The sequence below is a fragment of the Amphiura filiformis genome, chromosome 9 (assembly GCF_039555335.1).
Source record: "Amphiura filiformis chromosome 9, Afil_fr2py, whole genome shotgun sequence".
NCBI lineage: Eukaryota > Metazoa > Echinodermata > Ophiuroidea > Amphilepidida > Amphiuridae > Amphiura > Amphiura filiformis.
The window spans coordinates 35,960,056-35,980,666 of NC_092636.1; the positions used below are offsets into that span (position 1 = coordinate 35,960,056).

General features: G+C 31.8%; 1 protein-coding gene across 1 annotated transcript in view; it reads left to right on the forward strand.

The window, feature by feature from the left end:
* Positions 1-20,611, forward strand: part of LOC140160316 (polyprenol dehydrogenase-like) — a 248,165-nt gene that overhangs the window by 154,005 nt on the left and 73,549 nt on the right. The gene's annotated exons all lie outside the window — the stretch shown is intronic.

Here is a 20,611-nt window from a genome sequence, read left to right on the forward strand (position 1 = left end):
TGTAAATAGTGTTAATAACACTATCAGTAATGATAAAGATAATCATGATAATGGTGCAATTCAAAATATTCCTGAAAAAGATGCGGAAGTGGCGGCACCGATCCTAAAACTTGACAATTTTATGTAATTGATGTGCTCATCTCGCCTACATAATAACTTAAGTAGGTAGGATTGGTAGTAAGCCAATGAAGAAAAGCGAGCTGAAGGGTTTATCAACTTAAATTCGACACAAATCACAGCTAATTGTCAACAGATGGACAATGATAATTATACACGCCAGTGCACATCTCTGGCCTAAATAACAAGTAATCTGTTACCATGGTTACTAAACGATGAAGGAAAGCGAGCTAAAAGCTGTTAAAGGTGTATGCGTTATGGTTATCATCTTACAATTTGTCGCATCACAGCTGATAACTGCGAACAAAATGATAATGTTATTATATACTTACAAAGGTCTGTATTTGGACGTGCTCATCTCGCCTAAATAGGCCAATACGTAGACTGAAGAAGAAATGAACTCAACTGCGCATGAGGAATGTGAGCTAATCAGGGAGCTAATAATATTCGAACATTTTCTCGTAAGGACAATTACTGTGTATTTCTGGATTTTATATTGAGAACAGTGAACTACCAAATTTGAGTTAATGCATTTTTTGAATATCAGGTGAATCAATAATAGCGCAGCAGTCATCTCAAATATTGATAACTCAACAATTACGGTATTTGATACTTACTATTATTAAGCTTAATATGTTCAATTTAATGTGTCTTATGTATGAAAATAACAAGATCGGAAGATTTCATGAATTCAAATATATAAGTGTAGTGTAAAACCTGTAAAATAGTAACAATACATTGAGTGTTCAAAGTATACTAATTTTGAAATACCTACTCTTATGCTACCAATGGTTATAACTTCTGTTATATACAAAGTGCGTCTTCAGAACTGCGTGCAAAATAGAGAATATTTAATGGGTCAACAAAAACAAAAAATAAGTTATCTCTGTTTTCATGGTTAGCATAAGTCTCTAAACATGCTAAATCTTGAAATATGTTTGTTTGTCTTTAAAATAATGGTGGAATACTTAATTTAGTATAAGCATGCCAAAATGCGCGGCACTAGTGTTGAGATGCATGCTCTTGTAACATATAACGTAGTGAATTGGTAATATTTTATTATAAATGGCGTATATTCATGTTATTATATATAGCTATATCTATTACACAGCGTGTTTCTAGAATTTCGTGAGGTATAGTGAATAGTCATTTCAACAAACATATCAAAAATAACGAGGCATGATCTTCATGGTGAAGATTATTGAAAAGTTTTTTAATACTTTTATATTGTGAGGCTTTTTAAAAATAACTGTAGTATGCTTTTTCATTAAGCATACCAAAATGTGCTGCACTTGTTGAGATGCGTGCTCTTTTCCCATTATTATGTATATTCCTGTTATGACTACAAAACTGTATCCATTTATACAACAATGTGTTTCCAGGATTTCTTGAAGTATAGCGTATAATTCTACAAGCAAATAATGAGGCATGACATTCATGGTTAAGACTATTGTATAGTTTTTAAATACTTTTATCCTTTGAGGCTCATCAATTGTACATGTAAAAGCCTTTATTTCATTAAGCGTGCTAAAGTGAGCATTCATGATAACAATGTAGTTTAATTGTTAATATTTTAATTCTGAGTTGCTTGTATTAAATGCATATATGGCGTCGTCAAGTTTATTATAGTGGAAATTTCAACAATAGGGCAACATTAAGGTGGCATAGTCTTCATTAGTAACATTATTTAGATTCGGAATACCGACAATTAAGCTTTTAATGGTTATTTAAATAATGGTACCAAAATGTGCTGCATCTGTTGAGATGCAGGCACCTTTACCATCAGCAGGATTAAAATGAAGCGAATCCCGAGGTTTATAAATATTATTATTAATAGTTCGTTGTAACAACTACTTGTAGGAAAGAATACGGGTTAGTCCGTCGAGAAACTTAATTACAGAGATGTCAATTATCTGATCATGCTGAATACACTCAAAACACATACGTTGATATGTTACTGAAGTTAGTTCGTTAATACTTTATTATCTTTTAAAAATCAAAAATCAATTGTTAGGCCTAACACCAAACTGGTGAGGCTACTAACATTAACATGCTATATACCGCCTCCCCCCTCTAGCTCTCACGGGTGGGGAAATAGCAAGTTTCTTTGCAAAGAAACTTGTTTGGCGGTTTATTTCTTTATACTATTTCTTAATCATGTTAATTATATCAATTCTGATCATATGACCACATATTTATTATTAGATTAACTTGATAAATGTTATGTTATGTTATGTTCTTATTTAATGTTATGTTATTATGTACAGTTAATTAGCTTTCAGTGGTAGGTTTACCAGGAAGTAGTGGCTATGGGTATGGTTTGCTCTCCGATTTTACTCAGGTCATAATAATTATATACAATTAATTAGCTTTCAGTGGTATGTTTACCAGGAAGTAGTGATTAAGGGTACGTTTATTCTGGTCCTAATATTAGCCTTCATCGGTAGGTTGGCCTTTTTACCGGAAGGCTGTGTCTATGGGTACGGTTACTCAGGTCCCAATATATATGATAAAATAGAATATGAATGAATGAATATATATATTTTGTGTTAAATTAGCCTCCATTGGTAGGTTGGCCTTTTTACCAGGAGGTTGTGTCTATGGGTACGGTTACTCAGGTTTCAATATATATTTTGTGTGTTTCGTGGCTATGTCCTTATATAATTATGTATCAAGTTATATGATGTAAATGATCGATCAGTACTTCAATTAGTGCATTTATGTGGAATTATTATTGTTGAATAAATGATCCTCTCTGAGGGCAGACAAATATCGCACATTTTAGTCCAAGTTTGGTGATTCTCTGTCTAGGGGTAATACGGTTATATTTAGCTTGTCTAAATAGAACCAATTTACCTCAGCAGAGAATGATTTGAGCCTATTGTTATGGTATTGTTTTCATTGCCAATCGGCCTCTTCGTTCATCCAATGGGCGTTCTCCTTTTGTTTGTGCACTGTGGCGTTGCTTGCCGGGTTCATTTGAATCCTCACTTTTTCGTCTGCAATTGCTCAGAGCGGATCGAGATGATTTTCCCCACCCACCCAGCCCATAGCTTGAAAAATTCTTCATTTAAGGGCGGTTTATTTCTTTATACTATTTCTTAATCATGTTAATTATATCAATTCTGATCATATGACCACATATTTATTATTAGATTAACTTGATAAATGTTATGTTATGTTATGTTCTTATTTAATGTTATGTTATTATGTACAGTTAATTAGCTTTCAGTGGTAGGTTTACCAGGAAGTAGTGGCTATGGGTATGGTTTGCTCTCCGATTTTACTCAGGTCATAATAATTATATACAATTAATTAGCTTTCAGTGGTATGTTTACCAGGAAGTAGTGATTAAGGGTACGTTTATTCTGGTCCTAATATTAGCCTTCATCGGTAGGTTGGCCTTTTACCGGAAGGCTGTGTCTATGGGTACGGTTACTCAGGTCCCAATATATATGATAAAATAGAATATGAATGAATGAATATATATATTTTGTGTTAAATTAGCCTCCATTGGTAGGTTGGCCTTTTTACCAGGAGGTTGTGTCTATGGGTACGGTTACTCAGGTTTCAATATATATTTTGTGTGTTTCGTGGCTATGTCCTTATATAATTATGTATCAAGTTATATGATGTAAATGATCGATCAGTACTTCAATTAGTGCATTTATGTGGAATTATTATTGTTGAATAAATGATCCTCTCTGAGGGCAGACAAATATCGCACATTTTAGTCCAAGTTTGGTGATTCTCTGTCTAGGGGTAATATGCGCAATGTTATTTGTTTTAAATTAGTGAAAAAATCATGTCAATCGAAAGCAACGCGTTTATGAGTTATGGTAATTTTACTGAAAGTAATAGATTATTTTTGTCTTCTTCAGTACAATCAAGTGCAAATTTCCCTGGGACACTTGTTCATATTTCGCGCCCTCTGTTCAATAAAACCGGTCATATGAAGTTCACCATGTGATATTTTATTTGTACAGTGTGGGCCAAAAACAACTTTACCCAATTTCAGAGGGTGGTTGCTCAAATTGTAGAATAGCTATTCATGATATTGTTACATATTCTAAATGTATATCTTTCTAAAAGTATGTGATGAAAAAATGAAAGCAAAAGAAGCTAAATTAACAAAATGGTGCTAGTTTTACGTCCGAGGGTCAAAAATCACTTTGTCCACACGTAATTCAATGGGATTTGTCCGATTGCTAAGAGTAAGGCATACATATGCGTTAGGCATACATGTAATTAGTAAACACGTCTGCCTTGTCTTTGAAAAGTGATGATTGTTTTATATGCATGAAAGAAATACAATCGATTTTAATCCCCATTTACTTGTCATGTACTCAAACTCCACTCTTGTCATTGACCAACAATTAGCATAAAAATTACACAATTACAAAGGTTTCATCTGGCCCAAGTTTTTAATTTTAAATAGGTCTTCGTCACGGGGTCTTCGTGCATTTTGAGACTGTGTGGCTTATTTCTAAAATTTGCAAGGTGTCAAGAAGGCAATTCACAACACAAGAGAGGACTTTTATGGCAGAGGTATACTTAAGAACAGAAAGCTTTTTGGAAGTGCAGCGTCAATTTCGGATTCGTTTCCCGAACGTAAGAGTCCCGCTTAAACATACCCTAACTCTAAACACTGATGAACAACTTTCACAACCTCGGAAGTGTGATGAATAGATGTAAAACACGGAGCGGACGTCCAAGAACTGACCGTCAGCTGCAAATATTGCGGCGGATCAAAGGGAACTTGCAGCTAACCCCAGAGTCAGTTGTCGACGCAACAATTTACCGCCGAACATACCACTAACGCATAAAAAGTGCAAACTTTCTTGTAGATAACATTTGACAAAAAAATGACAAAAATGAGGTCTGAGGTTATAATTGCTTTTATGGATATTTGAAAAGAATTGTTTTTATATCTTTGCAGCATGAAAGCTGCATATCATGACGAAATATCGTAGCTTGAAATTTAAATTGTTTATGTTTGATTTATTTGGTTGTGTTATATAAAATTGCTTAACAAATTTGTGGGTATACTGAGTGGTTATTATTCTCTATCGAACTCGGTAATATTGCAAGTGATGCTACTGCGACAGCTAGTAGGCCTTCAGCGTGGACAAAGTTAATTTTGACCCTTTTATTTAAAACTAGCGTCACGTTGTTAATTTAATGAATTTTTGGATAGTTTTTTCACCAAACAGTCTTAAGAAGAAGTTCTTTAAGAATGTGTAAAAACAATTTGAAGCAGACTTTTCAATTTTGAGATATGAACCTTTTAAATTGGGTAAAGTTGTTTTTGGCCCACACTGTATAGTTTCCAACCTATTTCGAATCCCCTCCCTCCCCCACCAACCAATGTTGGAGCAAAAATATAGGCCATTTAAAAAATGAGGCGTTTGGTATACAACATTGAATAAGGGGTGCGGAGAGGGTCATTGAACTATGAAAGTGTCCCAGCAAATTTGCACTTGATTGTATAGGGGATGCGAAAAAATAATCTATTAATATCAATAAAATCGCCATAACTCTCGAACGCGTTGCTCGATTTTCATAATTTTTCAGTGATGTCAAGATAATTTCATTATGCATTACATGATTAGCCAATTTTTAAAAAAATTATTAAAACAAACATTTTTTGAATATCTAACCCTGCAATGCATGCATTTTTCAAGGAATATTTGACACATTGATTGCTTATATTAGAGTAGACATATAAAGTCTCCTTTGGTAGAATTTACAAACATAATAAAAGCAAACCAAATAAGACATTAAGAAAATATAGAAATAAATAGAACAGAAAAATGATGTTTGTCTCATCATTGATCTTTCAAACTCATTACCCTATTTCAATTGCTATTATCGGAATGCACGTTAAACTCTTTAATATAGGCCTTCAACTACCCATCACAGACACGCTAATTCAACGTAACAATGCCATGCCAAAAAGTGTATATACAATTATATACAATTACACATTTTAAATGTGCTTATTATTGGTATTCAAAAATAAAAACAGAGATAAAGAGCAGGATTTAAAAGTAAACATATCGGCGACAATGCGCTCCGAACCGTCGCCCTCATGATCAGAAGGCAGTAAGCAAACCACACTACTATGGTTGAGCTGTTGTTATTCATGCGAATTTATTTATAACAAGGATAACAAGAATTAATGACTTAATAACGGTCTACCAGAATAATATAACTTAAAAGTAATATATATTTATTTAACATTATGGTAGACCGTGCTCATTTGGCTTAAATGGAGGAATAATTACCAATAAACATATCAAAGTTAGGAAGGTATGTATAATGTGACCGTGTATATTCAAAATATCGTTAGATGAATGCTGAATCTGACCAAAACATGAGTTTTAATGAATGATTTCATTGGATCGAAGCTCGATAACACAATACAGTACCATTGCAATGATAGGATTAAATACGCTGAAATCGAGTGCGATTGTCATCAGTCTCCCGGTGGCATATAGTTACTGGCTTTGCTTCTCGCCCCGAGATCTCGAGTTCGAATCAATGTAAGGCTATTTTTCTTTCTTTCTTTCTTTTTTTCTTTCTTTTCTTTCTTTCTTTCTTTCTTTCTTTCTTTCTTTCTTTCTTTCTTTCTTTTTTTTTTCTTTTTTTTTTTTCCTTTATGTTGCCAATTTACATATACATTTATCAATGAACTAAAGGGAAACAATTGTTTTGTTTTATGATTTTTTTTTTATTTTATTATGTATTTTTAACTGATTGTACTCTATATTTCCAATATGATTTAATTTTGATTAGTTTTAAATTGTTTTAAAAGTGAATTTTGAGATAATGCGCTTATAATAGCAATCATGTGTCAAATATGCCTTAAATAATGCATATATTACAGCGTTTTGATACCTAAAAATATTTAGTTTGACAAAAATGACAATTAAAGTAACCAAAATATGCGCAATGTTATTTGTTTTAAATTAGTGAAAAATCATGTCAATCGAACAACAGCGTTTATGAGTTATGGTAATTTTACTGAAAGTAATAGATTATTTTTGTCTTCTTCAATACAGTATAGGGATGCGAAAAAATAATCTATTAATATCAATAAAATCGCCATAACTCTCAAACGCGTTGCTCGATTTTCATAATTTTTTCAGTGATGTCAAGATAATTTCATTATGCATTACATGATTAGCAAATTTTTAAAAAATTTATTAAAACAAACATTTTTTTGAATATCTAACCCTGCAATGCATGCATTTTTCAAGGAATATTTGACACATTGATTGCTTATATTAGAGTAGACATATAAAGTCTCCTTTGGTAGAATTTACAAACATAATAAAAGCAAACCAAATAAGACATTAAGAAAATATAGAAATAAATAGAACAGAAAAATGATGTTTGTCTCATCATTGATCTTTCAAACTCATTACCCTATTTCAATTGCTATTATCGGAATGCACGTTAAACTCTTTAATATAGGCCTTCAACTACCCATCACAGACACGCTAATTCAACGTAACAATGCCATGCCAATAAGTGTATATACAATTATATACAATTACACATTTTAAATGTGCTTATTATTGGTATTCAAAAATAAAACAGAGATAAAGAGCAGGATTTAAAAGTAAACATATCGGCGACAATGAGCTTGAACCGTAGCCCTCATGATCAGAAGGCAGTAAGCAAACCACTACACTATGGTTGAGCTGTTGTTATTCATGCGAATTTATTTATAACAAGGATAACAAGAATTAATGGCGCAATAACGGTCTACCAGAATAATATAACTTAAAAAGTAATATATATTTATTTAACATTATGGTAGACCGTGCTCATTTGGCTTAAATGGAGGAATAATTACCAATAAACATATCAAAGTTAGGAAGGTATGTATAATGTGACCGTGTATATTCAAAATATACGTTAGATGAATGCTGAATACGACCAAAACATGAGTTTTAATGAATGATTTCATTGGATCGAAGCTCGATAACACAATACAGTACCATTGCAATGATAGGATTAAATACGCTGAAATCGAAAGTGCGATTGTCATCAGTCTCCGGTGGCATATAGTTACTGGCTTTGCTTCTCGCCCGAGATCTCGAGTTCGAATCCATGTAAGGCTATTTTTCTTTCTTTCTTTCTTTTTTCTTTCTTTCTTTCTTTCTTTCTTTCTTTCTTTCTTTCTTTCTTTCTTTCTTTTTTTTTTTTTTCTTTTTTCCTTTATGTTGCCAATTTACATTTACATTTATCAATGAACTAAAGGGAAACAATTGTTTTGTTTTATGATTTTTTGTTATTTCAGTAGGTATTTTTAACTGATTGTACTCTATATTTCCAATATGATTTAATTTTGATTAGTTTTAAATTGTTTTAAAAGTGAATTTTGAGATAATGCGCTTATAATAGCAATCATGTGTCAAATATGCCTTAAATAATGCATATATTACAGCGTTTTGATACCTAAAATATTTAGTTTGACAAAAATGACAATTAAAGTAACCAAAATATGCATAATGTTATTTGTTTTAAATTAGTGAAAAATCATGTCAATCGAAGCAGCAACGCGTTATGAGTTATGGTAATTTTACTGAAAGTAATAGATTATTTTTGTCTTCTTCAGTACAATCAAGTGCAAATTTCCCTGGGACACTTGTTCATATTTCGCGCCCTCTGTTCAATAAAACCGGTCATATGAAGTTCACCATGTGATATTTTATTTGTATAGTTTCCAACCTATTTGAATCCCCTCCCTCCCCACCAACCAATGTTGGAGCAAAATATAGGCCATTTAAAAAATGAGGCGTTTGGTATACAACATTGAATAAGGGAGTGCGGGAGGTCATTGAACTATGAAAGTGTCCCAGCAAATTTGCACTTGATTGTATAGGGATGCTGAAAAAATAATCTATTAATATCAATAAAATCGCCATAACTCTCGAACGCGTTGCTCGATTTTCATAATTTTTTCAGTGATGTCAAGATAATTTCATTATGCATTACATGATTAGCCAATTTTTAAAAAAATTATTAAAACAAACATTTTTTTGAATATCTAACCCTGCAATGCATGCATTTTTCAAGGAATATTTGACACATTGATTGCTTATATTAGAGTAGACATATAAAGTCTCCTTTGGTAGAATTTACAAACATAATAAAAGCAAACCAAATAAGACATTAAGAAAATATAGAAATAAATAGAACAGAAAAATGATGTTTGTCTCATCATTGATCTTTCAAACTCATTACCCTATTTCAATTGCTATTATCGGAATGCACGTTAAACTCTTTAATATAGGCCTTCAACTACCCATCACAGACACGCTAATTCAACGTAACAATGCCATGCCAAAAAGTGTATATACAATTATATACAATTACACATTTTAAATGTGCTTATTATTGGTATTCAAAAATAAAAACAGAGATAAAGAGCAGGATTTAAAAGTAAACATATCGGCGACAATGAGCTCGAACCGTAGCCCTCATGATCAGAAGGCAGTAAGCAAACCACTACACTATGGTTGAGCTGTTGTTATTCATGCGAATTTATTTATAACAAGGATAACAAGAATTAATGACTTAATAACGGTCTACCAGAATAATATAACTTAAAAAGTAATATATATTTATTTAACATTATGGTAGACCGTGCTCATTTGGCTTAAATGGAGGAATAATTACCAATAAACATATCAAAGTTAGGAAGGTATGTATAATGTGACCGTGTATATTCAAAATATACGTTAGATAAATGCTGAATACGACCAAAACATGAGTTTTAATGAATGATTTCATTGGATCGAAGCTCGATAACACAATACAGTACCATTGCAATGATAGGATTAAATACGCTGAAATCGAAAAGTGCGATTGTCATCAGTCTCCGGTGGCATATAGTTACTGGCTTTGCTTCTCGCCCCGAGATCTCGAGTTCGAATCAATGTAAGGCTATTTTTTTTTCTTTCTTTCTTTTTCTTTCTTTTCTTTCTTTCTTTCTTTCTTTCTTTCTTTCTTTCTTTCTTTCTTTCTTTTTTTCTTTTTCTTTTTCCTTTATGTTGCCAATTTACATTTACATTTATCAATGAACTAAAGGGAAACAATTGTTTTGTTTTATGATTTTTTGTTATTTCAGTAGGTATTTTTAACTGATTGTACTCTATATTTCCAATATGATTTAATTTTGATTAGTTTTAAATTGTTTTAAAAGTGAATTTTGAGATAATGCGCTTATAATAGCAATCATGTGTCAAATATGCCTTAAATAATGCATATATTACAGCGTTTTGATACCTAAAAATATTTAGTTTGACTAAAAATGACAATTAAAGTAACCAAAATATGCGCAATGTTATTTGTTTTAAATTAGTGAAAAAATCATGTCAATCGAGCAACGCGTTTGCGAGTTATGGTAATTTTACTGAAAGTAATAGATTATTTTTTGTCTTCTTCAATACAGTATAGGGGATGCGAAAAAATAATCTATTAATATCAATAAAATCGCCATAACTCTCGCAAACGCGCTGCTCGATTGACATATTTTTTCAGTGATGTCAAGATAATTTCATTATGCATTACATGATTAGCCAATTTTAAAAAATTATTAAAACAAACATTTTTTGAATATCTAACCCTGCAATGCATGCATTTTTCAAGGAATATTTGACACATTGATTGCTTATATTAGAGTAGACATATAAAGTCTCCTTTGGTAGAATTTACAAACATAATAAAAGCAAACCAAATAAGACATTAAGAAAATATAGAAATAAATAGAACAGAAAAATGATGTTTGTCTCATCATTGATCTTTCAAACTCATTACCCTATTTCAATTGCTATTATCGGAATGCACGTTAAACTCTTTAATATAGGCCTTCAACTACCCATCACAGACACGCTAATTCAACGTAACAATGCCATGCCAAAAAGTGTATATACAATTATATACAATTACACATTTTAAATGTGCTTATTATTGGTATTCAAAAATAAAAAAGAGATAAAGAGCAGGATTTAAAAGGAAACATATCGGAGACAATGAGAGTCGAACAGTAGCCTTCATGATCAGAAGGCAGTAAGCAAACCACTACACTATGGTTGAGCTGTTGTTATTCATGTAATTTATTTATAACAAGGATAACAAGAATTAATGACTTAATAACGGTCTACCAGAATAATATAACTTAAAAAGTAATATATATTTATTTAACATTATGGTAGACCGTGCTCATTTGGCTTAAATGGAGGAATAATTACCAATAAACATATCAAAGTTAGGAAGGTATGTATAATGTGACCGTGTATATTCAAAATATACGTTAGATGAATGCTGAATACGACCAAAACATGAGTTTTAATGAATGATTTCATTGGATCAAGCTCGATAACACAATACAGTACCATTGCAATGATAGGATTAAATACGCTGAAATCGAGTGCGATTGTCATCAGTCTCCCGGTGGCATATAGTTACTGGCTTTGCTTCTCGCCCCCGAGATCTCGAGTTCGAATCAATGTAAGGCTATTTTTCTTTCTTTCTTTCTTTTTTCTTTCTTTTTTTCTTTCTTTCTTTCTTTCTTTCTTTCTTTCTTTCTTTTTTTTCTTTTTTCTTTTTTCCTTTATGTTGCCAATTTACATTTACATTTATCAATGAACTAAAGGGAAACAATTGTTTTGTTTTATGATTTTTTGTTATTTCAGTAGGTATTTTTAACTGATTGTACTCTATATTTCCAATATGATTTAATTTTGATTAGTTTTAAATTGTTTTAAAAGTGAATTTTGAGATAATGCGCTTATAATAGCAATCATGTGTCAAATATGCCTTAAATAATGCATATATTACAGCGTTTTGATACCTAAAAATATTTAGTTTGACTAAAAATGACAATTAAAGTAACCAAAATATGCGCAATGTTATTTGTTTTAAATTAGTGAAAAAATCATGTCAATCGAAAGCAGCGCTTATGAAGTTATGGTAATTTTACTGAAAGTAATAGATTATTTTTGTCTTCTTCAATACAGTATAGGGGATGCGAAAAATAATCTATTAATATCAATAAAATCGCCATAACTCTCGAACGCTTTTCTATTTAATCATAATTTTACCAGTGATGTCAAGATAATTTCATTATGCATTACATGATTAGCCAATTTTTAAAAAATTTATTAAAACAAACATTTTTTTTGAATATCTAACCCTGCAATGCATGCATTTTTCAAGGAATATTTGACACATTGATTGCTTATATTAGAGTAGACATATAAAGTCTCCTTTGGTAGAATTTACAAACATAATAAAAGCAAACCAAATAAGACATTAAGAAAATATAGAAATAAATAGAACAGAAAAATGATGTTTGTCTCATCATTGATCTTTCAAACTCATTACCCTATTTCAATTGCTATTATCGGAATGCACGTTAAACTCTTTAATATAGGCCTTCAACTACCCATCACAGACACGCTAATTCAACGTAACAATGCCATGCCAAAAAGTGTATATACAATTATATACAATTACACATTTTAAATGTGCTTATTATTGGTATTCAAAAATAAAAACAGAGATAAAGAGCAGGATTTAAAAGTAAACATATCGGCGACAATGAGCTTGAACCGTAGCCCTCATGATCAGAAGGCAGTAAGCAAACCACTACACTATGGTTGAGCTGTTGTTATTCATGCGAATTTATTTATAACAAGGATAACAAGAATTAATGACTTAATAACGGTCTACCAGAATAATATAACTTAAAAAGTAATATATATTTATTTAACATTATGGTAGACCGTGCTCATTTGGCTTAAATGGAGGAATAATTACCAATAAACATATCAAAGTTAGGAAGGTATGTATAATGTGACCGTGTATATTCAAAATATACGTTAGATGAATGCTGAATACGACCAAAACATGAGTTTTAATGAATGATTTCATTGGATCGAAGCTCGATAACACAATACAGTACCATTGCAATGATAGGATTAAATACGCTGAAATCGAAAAGTGCGATTGTCATCAGTCTCCGGTGGCATATAGTTACTGGCTTTGCTTCTCGCCCCGAGATCTCGAGTTCGAATCCATGTAAGGCTATTTTTCTTTCTTTCTTTCTTTTTCTTTCTTTTCTTTCTTTCTTTCTTTCTTTCTTTCTTTCTTTCTTTCTTTCTTTCTTTTTTTTCTTTTTCTTTTTCCTTTATGTTGCCAATTTACATTTACATTTATCAATGAACTAAAGGGAAACAATTGTTTTGTTTTATGATTTTTTGTTATTTCAGTAGGTATTTTTAACTGATTGTACTCTATATTTCCAATATGATTTAATTTTGATTAGTTTTAAATTGTTTTAAAAGTGAATTTTGAGATAATGCGCTTATAATAGCAATCATGTGTCAAATATGCCTTAAATAATGCATATATTACAGCGTTTTGATACCTAAAAATATTTAGTTTGACAAAAATGACAATTAAAGTAACCAAAATATGCTTAATGTTATTTGTTTTAAATTAGTGAAAAAATCATGTCAATCGAGCAGCGCGTTTATGAGTTATGGTAATTTTACTGAAAGTAATAGATTATTTTTGTCTTCTTCAGTACAATCAAGTGCAAATTTCCTGGGACACTTGTTCATATTTCGCGCCCTCTGTTCAATAAAACCGGTCATATGAAGTTCACCATGTGATATTTTATTTGTATAGTTTCCAACCTATTTCGAATCCCTCCTCCCCACCAACCAATGTTGGAGCAAAAATATAGGCCATTTAAAAAATGAGGCGTTTGGTATACAACATTGAATAAGGAGTGCGGGGAGGGTCATTGAACTATGAAAGTGTCCCAGCAAATTTGCACTTGATTGTATAGGGATGCGCAAAAATAATCGATTAATATCAATAAAATCGCCATAACTCTCGAACGCGTTGCTCGATTTTCATAATTTTTCAGTGATGTCAAGATAATTTCATTATGCATTACATGATTAGCCAATTTTAAAAAAATTATTAAAACAAACATTTTTTGAATATCTAACCCTGCAATGCATGCATTTTTCAAGGAATATTTGACACATTGATTGCTTATATTAGAGTAGACATATAGGGCGAGTTTCCCGACAGGAGTCTTATTAAGCCGTAGTCTTAAGGTGGCCTTGGGGCTACTAAGCCTAAACCGCTCTCGAAGCCCGAGTCTTAACTCTAGCCGGATTTCTTCAACGCAAATTCAACCTAGTCTTAGTGGCCTTGTAGGCTTAACGCTTGACAACCTCGTCCCTTTCAACCAGCGACTTAATTGTATAGGCTGTTGGAGGTAGATGTACATAAGCTGTGGTCCCTCACGGTTTACCGTACTAACAAGGTTGCCGCCTCATTATCGCAATGTTCCGTCACAAAGACAAGCCTGGACCAGCGGTCTTGTGCTTGGGCTTATACCGTACACAACTTGATGCAAGAATATTGTGTCTGTTTTGTGTCTTTTATATATTGTATTATTTTATTTCCACTTGACTTTTTATGAGTCCAACTTGTATGAATGATACGTCTATGCTTTATACTCGTGATTCTTTCTTTGCATCCCAAAAATGGTAAAACTGTAAGCCTAATGGAAAGGAATCTGTGATTCCCCTAAAAAGGAAAGCAACCAACGTGCTATCTACTGCTGATATCAGTACTCTTCTCAGATCTCACAAGTTATCTGTTGGTACAATATTTATAATTATTTAAGTAGAAGATATAGCAATGTTATATGCATCTTATCCGTAAATTCAGTTTTAATACTGCATGCATTATTGTTTCGTGTCAAATATTTACTATATCTTTACCAATTTTGTCTTTCTTCTATTGTATTAAATTGATGTCCAACCTGGTATAATATAGGCACTCCAAAATAATATTGTAATAGGCCTACTTATGAAAAGTACGAGTATCAAACTATTAAGGCTTGGATATGGACAGGTGGTATCATATAGCCTATAGGTCTTCATGATGATGATGATGATGATGATGATGATGATGATGATGATGATGAAGATGATGATGATGATGATGATGATGATGATGATCATGATCATGATGATCATGATGATGATGAAAGAATTTTTTTAAATTATATTCGTTGTTAAAAAAAAAACATCATTCAAAATGAGTAGGTCTTATGATAGCAACAGCTACTTTAAAAAATTCAACTAACTCAAATGAACACTAAAATAAAATGCTGAAATGTTCAACTAAATCGAACAATTACTTACCCACAGTGGCGTAACTAGACATTTTCATTTGGGGGTGGGGTGGGGGGAAGCGGGGGCAAACATATTAAATGAGGGGGAGGCATCGTTCAGGCTGTTGGGGTTTTTGGAGTGCTGAGGAGTTATGGGATCTGCTTGGAATGTGTCCCCGAGCATTGGCGTAGATTTTTTTTGACATGGGGGGAGGTGGGATTGAAAAAAAGTACAAATGCCATATTTAAGGTATTAAAGCTGGTGACATATAGGCCAATGGTACAAAAGTGGGATAAATACAATTTATTTAACCTTAAAAATTGAGTTTTTAAGGTTAAAATGACCAAATAATGAGGTTAATTAATATCTCAGAAGTAGGCCTAATTTACCTTTTTTTGGGGGGGGCAAGAGCTCCCCCTAGTTACACGACTGCTTACTCATGTTAATTGAAAGACCGTCAAAAATATGAAAGATAAACTTTGCGTTACAATTTAAATAATTTGTAAATTGAAATAGACCAAGGCTTACGACCTAAGACCTGCTCTGAGGCAGGGCCAAGAAAAAAACCGCTGTAAGCCTGGTCTAACAGGCTTGCGTGAGACTACGGCTACAGAAGACTGATTTCGAGAAATGCAAATTTTACTGAAGCCTGGGGCTAATCCTACAAGCCTGGCCCACAGGCTAACGAAGCCTCGAGGCTATGGTAGCCGTGCTTCGGGAAATACGTTTTCAGTTAAGCCTGGTCTTACGACCTCTTAAGCCTTGAGGCTAGACAAGCCAATTGCTAAGCCACCCGTCGAGAAATTCGCCCATAAAGTCTCCTTTGGTAGAATTTACAAACATAATAAAAGCAAACCAAATAAGACATTAAGAAAATATAGAAATAAATAGAACAGAAAAATGATGTTTGTCTCATCATTGATCTTTCAAACTCATTACCCTATTTCAATTGCTATTATCGGAATGCACGTTAAACTCTTTAATATAGGCCTTCAACTACCCATCACAGACACGCTAATTCAACGTAACAATGCCATGCCAAAAGTGTATATACAATTATATACAATTACACATTTTAAATGTGCTTATTATTGGTATTCAAAAATAAAAACAGAGATAAAGAGCAGGATTTAAAAGTAAACATATCGGCGACAATGAGCTCGAACCGTAGCCCTCATGATCAGAAGGCAGTAAGCAAACCACTACACTATGGTTGAGCTGTTGTTATTCATGCGAATTTATTTATAACAAGGATAACAAGAATTAATGACGCAATAACGGTCTACCAGAATAATATAACTTAAAAAGTAATATATATTTATTTAACATTATGGTAGACCGTGCTCATTTGGCTTAAATGGAGGAATAATTACCAATAAACATATCAAAGTTAGGAAGGTATGTATAATGTGACCGTGTATATTCAAAATATACGTTAGATAAATGCTGAATACGACCAAAACATGAGTTTTAATGAATGATTTCATTGGATCAAGCTCGATAACACAATACAGTACCATTGCAATGATAGGATTAAATACGCTGAAATCGAGTGCGATTGTCATCAGTCTCCCGGTGGCATATAGTTACTGGCTTTGCTTCTCGCCCCCGAGATCTCGAGTTCGAATCAATGTAAGGCTATTTTTCTTTCTTTCTTTCTTTTTTCTTTCTTTTCTTTCTTTCTTTCTTTCTTTCTTTCTTTCTTTCTTTCTTTCTTTTTTCTTTTTCTTTTTTCCTTTATGTTGCCAATTTACATTTACATTTATCAATGAACTAAAGGAAACAATTGTTTTGTTTTATGATTTTTTGTTATTTCAGTAGGTATTTTTAACTGATTGTACTCTATATTTCCAATATGATTTAATTTTGATTAGTTTTAAATTGTTTTATAAGTGATTTTTGAGATAATGCGCTTATAATAGCAATCATGTGTCAAATATGCCTTAAATAATGCATATATTACAGCGTTTTGATACCTAAAAATATTTAGTTTGACAAAAAATGACAATTAAAGTAACCAAAATATGCGCAATGTTATTTGTTTAAATTAGTGAAAAATCATGTCAATCGAGCAGCGTTTATGAGTTATGGTAATTTTACTGAAAGTAATAGATTATTTTTGTCTTCTTCAATACAGTATAGGGATGCGAAAAAATAATCTATTAATATCAATAAAATCGCCATAACTCTCGAACGCGTTTCGATTTTCATAATTTTTCAGTGATGTCAAGATAATTTCATTATGCATTACATGATTAGCCAATTTTTAAAAAAATTTTTAAAACAAACATTTTTTTGAATATCTAACCCTGCAATGCATGCATTTTTCAAGGAATATTTGACACATTGATTGCTTATATTAGAGTAGACATATAAAGTCTCCTTTGGTAGAATTTACAAACATAATAAAAGCAAACCAAATAAGACATTAAGAAAATATAGAAATAAATAGAACAGAAAAATGATGTTTGTCTCATCATTGATCTTTCAAACTCATTACCCTATTTCAATTGCTATTATCGGAATGCACGTTAAACTCTTTAATATGGGCCTTCAACTACCCATCACAGACACGCTAATTCAACGTAACAATGCCATGCCAAAAAGTGTATATACAATTATATACAATTACACATTTTAAATGTGCTTATTATTGGTATTCAAAAATAAAAACAGAGATAAAGAGCAGGATTTAAAAGTAAACATATCGGCGACAGTGAGCTTCGAAACGTAGCCCTCATGATCAGAAGGCAGTAAGCAAACCACTACACTATGGTTGAGCTGTTGTTATTCATGCGAATTTATTTATAACAAGGATAACAAGAATTAATGACGCAATAACGGTCTACCAGAATAATATAACTTAAAAAGTAATATATATTTATTTAACATTATATGGTAGACCGTGCTCATTTGGCTTAAATGGAGGAATAATTACCAATAAACATATCAAAGTTAGGAAGGTATGTATAATGTGACCGTGTATATTCAAAATATCGTTAGATGAATGCTGAATCTGACCAAAACATGAGTTTTAATGAATGATTTCATTGGATCAAGCTCGATAACACAATACAGTACCATTGCAATGATAGGATTAAATACGCTGAAATCGAGTGCGATTGTCATCAGTCACCCGGTGGCATATAGTTACTGGTTTTGCTTCTCGCCTTCGAGATCTCGAGTTCGAATCCATGTAAGGCTATTTTTCTTTCTTTCTTTCTTTTTTCTTTCTTTTCTTTCTTTCTTTCTTTCTTTCTTTCTTTCTTTCTTTTTTTTTTCTTTTTCTTTTTTCCTTTATGTTGCCAATTTACATTTACATTTATCAATGAACTAAAGGGAAACAATTGTTTTGTTTTATGATTTTTTTGTTATTTCAGTAGGTATTTTTAACTGATTGTACTCTATATTTCCAATATGATTTAATTTTGATTAGTTTTAAATTGTTTTAAAAGTGAATTTTGAGATAATGCGCTTATAATAGCAATCATGTGTCAAATATGCCTTAAATAATGCATATATTACAGCGTTTTGATACCTAAAAATATTTAGTTTGACAAAAATGACAATTAAAGTAACCAAAATATAATGTTATTTGTTTTAAATTAGTGAAAAAATCATGTCAATCGAGCAAGCGCGTTTATGAAGTTATGGTAATTTTACTGAAAGTAATAGATTATTTTTGTCTTCTTCAGTACAATCAAGTGCAAATTTCCTGGGACACTTGTTCATATTTCGCCCTCTGTTCAATAAAACCGGTCATATGAAGTTCACCATGTGATATTTTATTTGTATAGTTTCCAACCTATTTGAATCCCTCCTCCCCACCAACCAATGTTGGAGCAAAAATATAGGCCATTTAAAAAATGAGGCGTTTGGTATACAACATTGAATAAGGGGTGCGGAGAGGGTCATTGAACTATGAAAGTGTCCCAGCAAATTTGCACTTGATTCTATAGGGGATGCGAAAAAATAATCTATTAATATCAATAAAATAGCAATAAATCTCGAACGCGTTGCTCGATTTCCATAATTTTTTTCAGTGATGTCAAGATAATTTCATTATGCATTACATGATTAAAAAAAAATTAAAAAAATTATTAAAACAAACATTTTTTTGAATATCTAACCCTGCAATGCATGCATTTTTCAAGGAATATTTGACACATTGATTGCTTATATTAGAGTAGACATATAAAGTCTCCTTTGGTAGAATTTACAAACATAATAAAAGCAAACCAAATAAGACATTAAGAAAATATAGAAATAAATAGAACAGAAAAATGATGTTTGTCTCATCATTGATCTTTCAAACTCATTACCCTATTTCAATTGCTATTATCGGAATGCACGTTAAACTCTTTAATATAGGCCTTCAACTACCCATCACAGACACGCTAATTCAACGTAATAATGCCATGCCAAAAAGTGTATATACAATTATATACAATTACACATTTTAAATGTGCTTATTATTGGTATTCAAAAATAAAAAAAGAGATAAAGAGCAGGATTTAAAAGTAAACATATCGGCGACAATGAGCTTCGAACCGTAGCCCTCATGATCAGAAGGCAGTAAGCAAACCACTATACTATGGTTGAGCTGTTGTTATTCATGCGAATTTATTTATAACAAGGATAACAAGAATTAATGGCCTTAATAACGGTCTACCAGAATAATATAACTTAAAAAGTAATATATATTTATTTAACATTATGGTAGACCGTGCTCATTTGGCTTAAATGGAGGAATAATTACCAATAAACATATCAAAGTTAGGAAGGTATGTATAATGTGACCGTGTATATTCAAAATATACGTTAGATGAATGCTGAATACGACCAAAACATGAGTTTTAATGAATGATTTCATTGGATCGAAGCTCGATAACACAATACAGTACCATTGCAATGATAGGATTAAATACGCTGAAATCGAGTGCAATTGTCATCAGTCTCCGGTGGCATATAGTTACTGGCTTTGCTTCTCTTCGAGATCTCGAGTTCGAATCCATGTAAGGCTATTTTCTTTCTTTCTTTCTTTCTTTCTTTCTTTCTTTCTTTCTTTCTTTCTTTCTTTTTTTTTTTTTTTTTTTTCTTTTTCCTTTATGTTGCCAATTTACATTTACATTTATCAATGAACTAAAGGGAAACAATTGTTTTGTTTTATGATTTTTTTGTTATTTCAGTAGGTATTTTTAACTGATTGTACTCTATATTTCCAATATGATTTAATTTTGATTAGTTTTAAATTGTTTTAAAAGTGAATTTTG